Source organism: Cupressus sempervirens, chromosome 11 (genome assembly GCF_028749045.1).
Source record: "Cupressus sempervirens isolate cs-2001-9-10 chromosome 11, ASM2874904v1, whole genome shotgun sequence".
In the NCBI taxonomy this organism is placed as follows: Eukaryota; Viridiplantae; Streptophyta; class Pinopsida; order Cupressales; family Cupressaceae; genus Cupressus; species Cupressus sempervirens.
Window position 1 is genome coordinate 718,829,486 of NC_143128.1, and position 13,048 is coordinate 718,842,533.

Genomic DNA, 13,048 nt, shown 5'->3' on the forward strand with positions numbered 1-13,048 from the left:
GATCGACATCTCTGCTTGTCACCTGGGTTCTGTTCTGCAAATCTGTTTTGTCCTCTTCATATTTTGGCGCCTCTGTAGTTCAGCATCTTCGTATTTTGGATGACTGTGTTCTCTGCTTGCTTATGTTCCATTTCTGCTTTACTATTTCTACACTTTATAGCTAAAAAAAAAAAAAAAAAAAAATCGCATTTTTCAGCTTTTTTTTGGCGCGGTTTTGGCGTCTACAACCTGTTCTGTCTGCGAAAATCGACTTCTGCGAAAATCCGCGTCTGCAAAAATTGACATCTGCGAAAATCCGCATCTGCGCAAATCGACGTCTGCAAAAATCCGCGTATGCGAAGATCGACATCTCTGCTTGTCACCTGGGTTCTGTGCTGCAAATCTATTTTGTCCTCTTCATATTTTGGCGGCTCTGTAGTTCAGCATCTTCGTATTTTGGATGACTGTGTTCTCTGCTTGCTTATGTTCCATTTCTGCTTTACGATTTCTACACTTTGTAGCTAAAAAAAAAAAAAAAAAAAAAAAATTCGCATTTTTCAGCTTTATTTTGGCGCGATTTTGGCATCTACAACTTGTTCTGTCTGCGAAAATCGACTTCTGTGAAAATTCGCATCTGCCAAAATTGACATCTGCGAAAATTCGTGTCTGCGCAAATCGACGTCTGCAAAAATCCGCGTCTGCGAAGATCGACATCTCTGCTTGTCACCTGGGTTCTGTGCTGCAAATCTATTTTGTCCTCTTCATATTTTGGCGGCTCTGTAGTTCAGCATCTTCGTATTTTGGATGACTGTGTTCTCTGCTTGCTTATGTTCCATTTCTGCTTTACTATTTCTACACTTTGTAGCTAAAAAAAAAAAAAAAAAAAAAATTTCGCATTTTTTAGCTTTTTTTTGGCGTGATTTTTGCATCTACAACTTGTTCTGTCTGCGAAAATCCGCGTCTGCCAAAATTGACATCTGCTAAAATTCGCGTCTGCGCAAATCGACGTCTGCAAAAATCCGCGTCTGCGAAGATCGACATCTCTGCTTGTCACCTGGGTTCTGTCCTGCAAATCTGTTTTGTCCTCTTCATATTTTGGCACCTCTGTAGTTCAGCATCTTCGTATTTTGGATGACTGTGTTCTCTGCTTGCTTATGTTCCATTTCTGCTTTACTATTTCTACACTTTATAGCTAAAAAAAAAAAAAAAAAAAAATCGCATTTTTCAGCTTTTTTTTGGCGCGGTTTTGGCGTCTACAACCTGTTCTGTCTGCGAAAATCGACTTCTGCGAAAATCCGCGTCTGCCAAAATTGACATCTGCGAAAATCCGCGTCTGCGCAAATCGACGTCTGCAAAAATCCGCGTCTGCAAAGATCGACATCTCTGCTTGTCACCGGGGTTCTGTGCTGCAAATCTGTTTTGTCCTCTTCATATTTTGGCGGCTCTGTAGTTCAGCATCTTCGTATTTTGGATGACTGTGTTCTCTGCTTGCTTATGTTTCATTTCTGCTTTACTATTTCTACACTTTGTAGCTAAAAAAAATAAAATAAAATAAAAATTGCATTTTTCAGCTTTTTTTTGGCGCGGTTTTGGCGTCTACAACCTGTTCTGTCTGCGAAAATCGACTTCTGCGAAAATCCGCGTCTGCAAAAATTGACATCTGCGAAAATCCGCATCTGCGCAAATCGACGTCTGCAAAAATCCGCGTCTGCGAAGATCGACATCTCTTCTTGTCACCTGGGTTCTGTGCTGCAAATCTGTTTTGTCCTCTTCATATTTTGGCGCCTCTGTAGTTCAGCATCTTCGTATTTTGGATGACTGTGTTCTCTGCTTGCTTATGTTCCATTTCTGCTTTACTATTTCTACACTTTGTAGCTAAAAAAAAAAAAAAAAAACAAAATCGCATTTTTCAGCTTTTTTTTGGCGCGGTTTTCGCGTCTACAACCTGTTCTGTCTGCGAAAATTGACTTCTGCGAAAATCCGCGTCTGCCAAAATTGACATCTGCGAAAATCCGCGTCTGCGCAAATCGACGTCTGCAAAAATCCGCGTCTGCGAAGATCGACATCTCTGCTTGTCACCTGGGTTCTGTGCTGCAAATCTGTTTTGTTCTCTTCATATTTTGGCGCCTCTGTAGTTCAGCATCTTCGTATTTTGGATGACTGTGTTCTCTGCTTGCTTATGTTCCATTTCTGCTTTACTATTTCTACACTTTGTAGCTAAAAAAAATAAAATAAAATAAAAATTGCATTTTTCAGCTTTTTTTTGGCGCGGTTTTGGCGTCTACAACCTGTTCTGTCTGCGAAAATCGACTTCTGCGAAAATCCGCGTCTGCAAAAATTGACATCTGCGAAAATCCGCATCTGCGCAAATCGACGTCTGCAAAAATCCGCGTCTGCGAAGATCGACATCTCTTCTTGTCACCTGGGTTCTGTGCTGCAAATCTGTTTTGTCCTCTTCATATTTTGGTGCCTCTGTAGTTCAGCATCTTCGTATTTTGGATGACTGTGTTCTCTGCTTGCTTATGTTCCATTTCTGCTTTACTATTTCTACACTTTGTAGCTACAAAAAAAAAAAAAAAAAAATCGCATTTTTTAGCTTTTTTTTGGCGCGGTTTTGGCGTCTACAGCCTGTTCTGTCTGCGAAAATTGACTTCTGCAAAAATTCGCGTCTGCCAAAATTGACATCTGCGAAAATCCGCGTCTGCGCAAATCGACGTCTGCAAAAATCCGCGTCTGCGAAGATCGACATCTCTGCTTGTCACCTGGGTTCTGTCCTGCAAATCTGTTTTGTCCTCTTCATATTTTGGCGCCTCTGTAGTTCAGCATCTTCGTATTTTGGATGACTGTGTTCTCTGCTTGCTTATGTTCCATTTCTGCTTTACTATTTCTACACTTTATAGCTAAAAAAAAAAAAAAAAAAAAATCGCATTTTTCAGCTTTTTTTTGGCGCGGTTTTGGCGTCTACAACCTGTTCTGTCTGCGAAAATCGACTTCTGCGAAAATCCGCGTCTGCCAAAATTGACATCTGCGAAAATCCGCGTCTGCGCAAATCGACGTCTGCAAAAATCCGCGTCTGCGAAGATCGACATCTCTGCTTGTCACCGGGGTTCTGTGCTGCAAATCTGTTTTGTCCTCTTCATATTTTGGCGCCTCTGTAGTTCAGCATCTTCGTATTTTGGATGACTGTGTTCTCTGCTTGCTTATGTTCCATTTCTGCTTTACTATTTCTACACTTTGTAGCTAAAAAAAATAAAATAAAATAAAAATTGCATTTTTCAGCTTTTTTTTGGCGCGGTTTTGGCGTCTACAACCTGTTCTATCTGCGAAAATCGACTTCTGCGAAAATCCGCGTCTGCAAAAATTGACATCTGCGAAAATCCGCATCTGCGCAAATCGACGTCTGCAAAAATCCGCGTCTGCGAAGATCGACATCTCTTCTTGTCACTTGGGTTCTGTGCTGCAAATCTGTTTTGTCCTCTTCATATTTTGGCGCCTCTGTAGTTCAGCATCTTCGTATTTTGGATGACTGTGTTCTCTGCTTGCTTATGTTCCATTTCTGCTTTACTATTTCTACACTTTGTAGCTAAAAAATAAAAAATAAAACAAAATCGCATTTTTCAGCTTTTTTTTGGCGCGGTTTTGGCGTCTACAACCTGTTCTGTCTGCGAAAATTGACTTCTGCGAAAATCCGCGTCTGCCAAAATTGACATCTGCGAAAATCCGCGTCTGCGCAAATCGACGTCTGCAAAAATCCGCGTCTGCGAAGATCGACATCTCTGCTTGTCACCTGGGTTCTGTGCTGCAAATCTGTTTTGTTCTCTTCATATTTTGGCGCCTCTGTAGTTCAGCATCTTCGTATTTTGGATGACTGTGTTCTCTGCTTGCTTATGTTCCATTTTTGCTTTACTATTTCTACACTTTGTAGCTAAAAAAAATAAAATAAAATAAAAATTGCATTTTTCAGCTTTTTTTTGGCGCGGTTTTGGCGTCTACAACCTGTTCTGTCTGCGAAAATCGACTTCTGCGAAAATCCGCGTCTGCAAAAATTGACATCTGCGAAAATCCGCATCTGCGCAAATCGACGTCTGCAAAAATCCGCGTCTGCGAAGATCAACATCTCTTCTTGTCACCTGGGTTCTGTGCTGCAAATCTGTTTTGTCCTCTTCATATTTTGGCGCCTCTGTAGTTCAGCATCTTCGTATTTTGGATGACTGTGTTCTCTGCTTGCTTATGTTCCATTTCTGCTTTACTATTTCTACACTTTGTAGCTAAAAAAAAAAAAAAAAACAAAATCGCATTTTTCAGCTTTTTTTTGGCGCGGTTTTGGCGTCTACAGCCTGTTCTGTCTGCGAAAATCGACTTCTGCGAAAATCCGCGTCTGCGAAAATTGACATCTGCGAAAATCCGCGTCTGCGCAAATCGACGTCTGCAAAAATCCGCGTCTGCGAAGATCGACATCTCTTCTTGTCACCTGGGTTCTGTCCTGCAAATCTGTTTTGTCCTCTTCATATTTTGGCGCCTCTGTAGTTCAGCATCTTCGTATTTTGGATGACTGTGTTCTCTGCTTGCTTATGTTCCATTTCTGCTTTACTATTTCTACACTTTGTAGCTAAAAAAAAAAAAAAAAACAAAATCGCATTTTTCAGCTTTTTTTTGGCGCGGTTTTGGCGTCTACAACCTGTTCTGTCTGCGAAAATTGACTTCTGCGAAAATCCGCGTCTGCCAAAATTGACATCTGCGAAAATCCGCGTCTGCGCAAATCGACGTCTGCAAAAATCCGCGTCTGCGAAGATCGACATCTCTGCTTGTCACCTGGGTTCTGTGCTGCAAATCTGTTTTGTTCTCTTCATATTTTGGCGCCTCTGTAGTTCAGCATCTTCGTATTTTGGATGACTGTGTTCTCTGCTTGCTTATGTTCCATTTCTGCTTTACTATTTCTACACTTTGTAGCTAAAAAAAAAAAAAAAAACAAAATTTCGCATTTTTCAGCTTTTTTTTGGCGCGATTTTTGCATCTACAACTTGTTCTGTCTGCGAAAATCGACTTCTGCGAAAATCCGCGTCTGCCAAAATTGACATCTGCGAAAATCCGCGTCTGCCCAAATCGACGTCTGCAAAAATCCGCGTCTGCGAAGATCGACATCTCTGCTTGTCACCTCGGTTCTGTGCTACAAATCTGTTTTGTCCTCTTCATATTTTGGCGCCTCTGTAGTTCAGCATCTTCGTATTTTGGATGACTGTGTTTTCTGCTTGCTTATGTTCCATTTCTGCTTTACTATTTCTACACTTTATAGCTAAAAAAAAAAAAATAAATAAATCGCATTTTTCAGCTTTTTTTTGGCGCGGTTTTGGCGTCTACAACCTGTTCTGTCTGCGAAAATCGACTTCTGCGAAAATCCGCGTCTGCCAAAATTGACATCTGCGAAAATCCGCGTCTGCGCAAATCGACGTCTGCAAAAATCCGCGTCTGCGAAGATCGACATCTCTGCTTGTCACCTGGGTTCTGTCCTGCAAATCTGTTTTGTCCTCTTCATATTTTGGCGCCTCTGTAGTTCAGCATCTTCGTATTTTGGATGACTGTGTTCTCTGCTTGCTTATGTTCCATTTCTGCTTTACTATTTCTACACTTTATAGCTAAAAAAAAAAAAAAAAAAAATCGCATTTTTCAGCTTTTTTTTGGCGCGGTTTTGGCGTCTACAACCTGTTCTGTCTGCGAAAATCGACTTCTGCGAAAATCCGCGTCTGCAAAAATTGACATCTGCGAAAATCCGCATCTGCGCAAATCGACGTCTGCAAAAATCCGCGTCTGCGAAGATCGACATCTCTGCTTGTCACCTGGGTTCTGTGCTGCAAATCTATTTTGTCCTCTTCATATTTTGGCGGCTCTGTAGTTCAGCATCTTCGTATTTTGGATGACTGTGTTCTCTGCTTGCTTATGTTCCATTTCTGCTTTACGATTTCTACACTTTGTAGCTAAAAAAAAAAAAAAAAAAAAAAAATTCGCATTTTTCAGCTTTTTTTTGGCGCGATTTTGGCATCTACAACTTGTTCTGTCTGCGAAAATCGACTTCTGCGAAAATTCGCATCTGCCAAAATTGACATCTGCGAAAATTCGTGTCTGCGCAAATTGACGTCTGCAAAAATCCGCGTCTGCGAAGATCGACATCTCTGCTTGTCACCTGGGTTCTGTGCTGCAAATCTATTTTGTCGTCTTCATATTTTGGCGGCTCTGTAGTTCAGCATCTTCGTATTTTGGATGACTGTGTTCTCTGCTTGCTTATGTTCCATTTCTGCTTTACTATTTCTACACTTTGTAGCTAAAAAAAAAAAAAAAAAAAAAATTTCGCATTTTTTAGCTTTTTTTTGGCGCGATTTTTGCATCTACAACTTGTTCTGTCTGCGAAAATCGACTTCTGCGAAAATCCGCGTCTGCCAAAATTGACATCTGCTAAAATCCGCGTCTGCGCAAATCGACGTCTGCAAAAATCCGCGTCTGTGAAGATCGACATCTCTGCTTGTCACCTGGGTTCTGTCCTGCAAATCTGTTTTGTCCTCTTCATATTTTGGCACCTCTGTAGTTCAGCATCTTCGTATTTTGGATGACTGTGTTCTCTGCTTGCTTATGTTCCATTTCTGCTTTACTATTTCTACACTTTATAGCTAAAAAAAAAAAAAAAAAAATCGCATTTTTCAGCTTTTTTTTGGCGCGGTTTTGGCGTCTACAACCTGTTCTGTCTGCGAAAATTGACTTCTGCGAAAATCCGCGTCTGCCAAAATTGACATCTGCGAAAATCCGCGTCTGCGCAAATCGACGTCTGCAAAAATCCGCGTCTGCGAAGATCGACATCTCTGCTTGTCACCGGGGTTCTGTGCTGCAAATCTGTTTTGTCCTCTTCATATTTTGGCGCCTCTGTAGTTCAGCATCTTCGTATTTTGGATGACTGTGTTCTCTGCTTGCTTATGTTCCATTTCTGCTTTACTATTTCTACACTTTGTAGCTAAAAAAAATAAAATAAAATAAAAATTGCATTTTTCAGCTTTTTTTTGGCGCGGTTTTGGCGTCTACAACCTGTTCTGTCTGCGAAAATTGACTTCTGCGAAAATCCGCGTCTGCGAAAATTGACATCTGCGAAAATCCGCATCTGCGCAAATCGACGTCTGCAAAAATCCGCGTCTGCGAAGATCGACATCTCTTCTTGTCACCTGGGTTCTGTGCTGCAAATCTGTTTTGTCCTCTTCATATTTTGGCGCCTCTGTAGTTCAGCATCTTCGTATTTTGGATGACTGTGTTCTCTGCTTGCTTATGTTCCATTTCTGCTTTACTATTTCTACACTTTGTAGCTAAAAAAAAAAAAAAAAACAAAATCGCATTTTTCAACTTTTGTTTGGCGCGGTTTTCGCGTCTACAACCTGTTCTGTCTGCGAAAATTGACTTCTGCGAAAATCCGCGTCTGCCAAAATGGACATCTGCGAAAATCCGCGTCTGCGCAAATCGACGTCTGCAAAAATCCGCATCTGCGAAGATCGACATCTCTGCTTGTCACCTGGGTTCTGTGCTGCAAATCTGTTTTGTTCTCTTCATATTTTGGCGCCTCTGTAGTTCAGCATCTTCGTATTTTGGATGACTGTGTTCTCTGCTTGCTTATGTTCCATTTCTGCTTTACTATTTCTACACTTTGTAGCTAAAAAAAATAAAATAAAATAAAAATTGCATTTTTCAGCTTTTTTTTGGCGCGGTTTTGGCGTCTACAACCTGTTCTGTCTGCGAAAATCGACTTCTGCGAAAATCCGCGTCTGCAAAAATTGACATCTGCGAAAATCCGCATCTGCGCAAATCGACGTCTGCAAAAATCCGCGTCTGCGAAGATCGACATCTCTTCTTGTCACATGGGTTCTGTGCTGCAAATCTGTTTTGTCCTCTTCATATTTTGGCGCCTCTTTAGTTCAGCATCTTCGTATTTTTGATGACTGTGTTCTCTGCTTGCTTATGTTCCATTTCTGCTTTACTATTTCTACACTTTGTAGCTAAAAAAAAAAAAAAAAACAAAATCGCATTTTTCAGCTTTTTTTTGGCGCGGTTTTGGCGTCTACAGCCTGTTCTGTCTGCGAAAATTGACTTCTGCGAAAATCCGCGTCTGCCAAAATTGACATCTGCGAAAATCCGCGTCTGCGCAAATCGACGTCTGCAAAAATCCGCGTCTGCGAAGATCGACATCTCTGCTTGTCACCTGGGTTCTGTCCTGCAAATCTGTTTTGTCCTTTTCATATTTTGGCGCCTCTGTAGTTCAGCATCTTCGTATTTTGGATGACTGTGTTCTCTGCTTGCTTATGTTCCATTTCTGCTTTACTATTTCTACACTTTATAGCTAAAAAAAAAAAAAAAAAAAATCGCATTTTTTAGCTTTTTTTTGGCGCGGTTTTGGCGTCTACAACCTGTTCTGTCTGCGAAAATCGACTTCTGCGAAAATCCGCGTCTGCCAAAATTGACATCTGCGAAAATCCGCGTCTGTGCAAATCGACGTATGCAAAAATCCGCGTCTGCGAAGATCGACATCTCTGCTTGTCACCGGGGTTCTGTGCTGCAAATCTGTTTTGTCCTCTTCATATTTTGGCGCCTCTGTAGTTCAGCATCTTCGTATTTTGGATGACTGTGTTCTCTGCTTGCTTATGTTCCATTTCTGCTTTACTATTTCTACACTTTGTAGCTAAAAAAAATAAAATAAAATAAAAATTGCATTTTTCAACTTTTTTTTGGCGCGGTTTTGGCGTCTACAACCTGTTCTGTCTGCGAAAATCGACTTCTGCGAAAATCCGCGTCTGCAAAAATTGACATCTGCGAAAATCCGCATCTGCGCAAATCGACGTCTGCAAAAATCCGCGTCTGCGAAGATCGACATCTCTTCTTGTCACCTGGGTTCTGTGCTGCAAATCTGTTTTGTCCTCTTCATATTTTGGCGCCTCTGTAGTTCAGCATCTTCGTATTTTGGATGACTGTGTTCTCTGCTTGCTTATGTTCCATTTCTGCTTTACTATTTCTACACTTTGTAGCTAAAAAAAAAAAAAAAAACAAAATCGCATTTTTCAGCTTTTTTTTGGCGCGGTTTTCGCATCTACAACCTGTTCTGTATGCGAAAATTGACTTCTGCGAAAATCCGCGTCTGCCAAAATTGACATCTGCGAAAATCCGCGTCTGCGCAAATCGACGTCTGCAAAAATCCGCGTCTGCGAAGATCGACATCTCTGCTTGTCACCTGGGTTCTGTGCTGCAAATCTGTTTTGTTCTCTTCATATTTTGGCGCCTCTGTAGTTCAGCATCTTCGTATTTTGGATGACTGTGTTCTCTGCTTGCTTATGTTCCATTTCTGCTTTACTATTTCTACACTTTGTAGCTAAAAAAAATAAAATAAAATAAAAATTGCATTTTTCAGCTTTTTTTTGGCGCAGTTTTGGCGTCTACAACCTGTTCTGTCTGCGAAAATCGACTTCTGCGAAAATCCGCGTCTGCAAAAATTGACATCTGCGAAAATCCGCATCTGCGCAAATCGACGTCTGCAAAAATCCGCGTCTGCGAAGATCGACATCTCTTCTTGTCACCTGGGTTCTGTGCTGCAAATCTGTTTTGTCCTCTTCATATTTTGGCGCCTCTGTAGTTCAGCATCTTCGTATTTTGAATGACTGTGTTCTCTGCTTGCTTATGTTCCATTTCTGCTTTACTATTTCTACACTTTGTAGCTAAAAAAAAAAAAAAAAACAAAATCGCATTTTTCAGCTTTTTTTTGGCGCGGTTTTGGCGTCTACAGCCTGTTCTGTCTGCGAAAATCGACTTCTGCGAAAATCCGCGTCTACGAAAATTGACATCTGCGAAAATCCGCGTCTGCGCAAATCGACGTCTGCAAAAATCCGCGTCTGCGAAGATCGACATCTCTTCTTGTCACCTGGGTTCTGTCCTGCAAATCTGTTTTGTCCTCTTCATATTTTGGCGCCTCTGTAGTTCAGCATCTTCATATTTTGGATGACTGTGTTCTCTGCTTGCTTATGTTCCATTTCTGCTTTACTATTTCTACACTTTGTAGCTAAAAAAAAAAAAAAAACAAAATCGCATTTTTCAGCTTTTTTTTGGCGCGGTTTTGGCGTCTACAACCTGTTCTGTCTGCGAAAATTGACTTCTGCGAAAATCCGTGTCTGCCAAAATTGACATCTGCGAAAATCCGCGTCTGCGCAAATCGACGTCTGCAAAAATCCGCGTCTGCGAAGATCGACATCTCTGCTTGTCACCTGGGTTCTGTCCTGCAAATCTGTTTTGTCCTCTTCATATTTTGGCGCCTCTGTAGTTCAGCATCTTCGTATTTTGGATGACTGTGTTCTCTGCTTGCTTATGTTCCATTTCTGCTTTACTATTTCTACACTTTATAGCTAAAAAAAAAAAAAAAAAAAATCGCATTTTTCAGCTTTTTTTTGGCGCGGTTTTGGCGTCTACAACCTGTTCTGTCTGCGAAAATTGACTTCTGCGAAAATCCGCGTCTGCCAAAATTGACATCTGCGAAAATCCGCGTCTGCGCAAATCGACGTCTGCAAAAATCCGCGTCTGCGAAGATCGACATCTCTGCTTGTCACCTCGGTTCTGTGCTACAAATCTGTTTTGTCCTCTTCATATTTTGGCGCCTCTGTAGTTCAGCATCTTCGTATTTTGGATGACTGTGTTCTCTGCTTGCTTATGTTCCATTTCTGCTTTACTATTTCTACACTTTGTAGCTAAAAAAAAAAAAAAAAAAAAAAATTCGCATTTTTTAGCTTTTTTTTGGCGCGATTTTTGCATCTACAACTTGTTCTGTCTGCGAAAATCGACTTCTGCGAAAATCCGCGTCTGCCAAAATTGACATCTGCGAAAATCCGCGTCTGCCCAAATCGACGTCTGCAAAAATCCATGTCTGCGAAGATCGACATCTCTGCTTGTCACCTCGGTTCTGTGCTACAAATCTGTTTTGTCCTCTTCATATTTTGGCGCCTCTGTAGTTCAGCATCTTCGTATTTTGGATGACTGTGTTCTCTGCTTGCTTATGTTCCATTTCTGCTTTACTATTTCTACACTTTATAGCTAAAAAAAAAAAAAAAAAAAATCGCATTTTTCAGCTTTTTTTTGGCGCGGTTTTGGCGTCTACAACCTGTTCTGTCTGCGAAAATCGACTTCTGCGAAAATCCGCGTCTGCCAAAATTGACATCTGCGAAAATCCGCGTCTGCGCAAATCGACGTCTGCAAAAATCCGCGTCTGCGAAGATCGACATCTCTGCTTGTCACCTGGGTTCTGTCCTGCAAATCTGTTTTGTCCTCTTCATATTTTGGCGCCTCTGTAGTTCAGCATCTTCGTATTTTGGATGACTGTGTTCTCTGCTTGCTTATGTTCCATTTCTGCTTTACGATTTCTACACTTTGTAGCTAAAAAAAATAAAAATAAAAATAAATTCGCATTTTTCAGCTTTTTTTTGGCGCGATTTTGGCATCTACAACTTGTTCTGTCTGCGAAAATCGACTTCTGCGAAAATTCGCATCTGCCAAAATTGACATCTGCGAAAATTCGTGTCTGCGCAAATCGACGTCTGCAAAAATCCGCGTCTGCGAAGATCGACATCTCTGCTTGTCACCTGGGTTCTGTGCTGCAAATCTATTTTGTCCTCTTCATATTTTGGCGGCTCTGTAGTTCAGCATCTTCGTATTTTGGATGACTGTGTTCTCTGCTTGCTTATGTTCCATTTCTGCTTTACTATTTCTACACTTTGTAGCTAAAAAAAAAAAAAAAAAAAAAATTTCGCATTTTTTAGCTTTTTTTTGGCGCGATTTTTGCATCTACAACTTGTTCTGTCTGCGAAAATCGACTTCTGCGAAAATCCGCGTCTGCCAAAATTGACATCTGCTAAAATCCGCGTCTGCGCAAATCGACGTCTGCAAAAATCCGCGTCTACGAAGATCGACATCTCTGCTTGTCACCTGGGTTCTGTCCTGCAAATCTGTTTTGTCCTCTTCATATTTTGGCGCCTCTGTAGTTCAGCATCTTCGTATTTTGGATGACTGTGTTCTCTGCTTGCTTATGTTCCATTTCTGCTTTACTATTTCTACACTTTATAGCTAAAAAAAAAAAAAAAAAAAAATCGCATTTTTCAGCTTTTTTTTGGCGCGGTTTTGGCGTCTACAACCTGTTCTGTCTGCGAAAATCGACTTCTGCGAAAATCCGCGTCTGCCAAAATTGACATCTGCGAAAATCCGCGTCTGCGCAAATCGACGTCTGCAAAAATCCGCGTCTGCAAAGATCGACATCTCTGCTTGTCACCTCGGTTCTGTGCTGCAAATCTGTTTTGTCCTCCTCATATTTTGGCGCCTCTGTAGTTCAGCATCTTCGTATTTTGGATGACTGTGTTCTCTGCTTGCTTATGTTCCATTTCTGCTTTACTATTTCTACACTTTGTAGCTAAAAAAAATAAAATAAAATAAAAATTGCATTTTTCAGCTTTTTTTTGGCACGGTTTTGGCGTCTACAACCTGTTCTGTCTGCGAAAATCGACTTCTGCGAAAATCCGCGTCTGCAAAAATTGACATCTGCGAAAGTCCGCATCTGCGCAAATCGACGTCTGCAAAAATCCGCGTCTGCGAAGATCGACATCTCTTCTTGTCACCTGGGTTCTGTGCTGCAAATCTGTTTTGTCCTCTTCATATTTTGGCGCCTCTGTAGTTCAGCATCTTCGTATTTTGGATGACTGTGTTCTCTGCTTGCTTATGTTCCATTTCTGCTTTACTATTTCTACACTTTATAGCTAAAAAAAAAAAAAAAAAAAAATCGCATTTTTCGGCTTTTTTTTGGCGCGGTTTTGGCGTCTACAACCTGTTCTATCTGCAAAAATCGACTTCTGCGAAAATCCGCGTCTGCAAAAATTGACATCTGCGAAAATCCGCATCTGCGCAAATCGACGTCTGCAAAAATCCGCGTCTGCGAAGATCGACATCTCTGCTTGTCACCTGGGTTCTGTGCTGCAAATCTATTTTGTCCTCTTCATATTTTGGCGGCTCTGTAGTTCAGCAT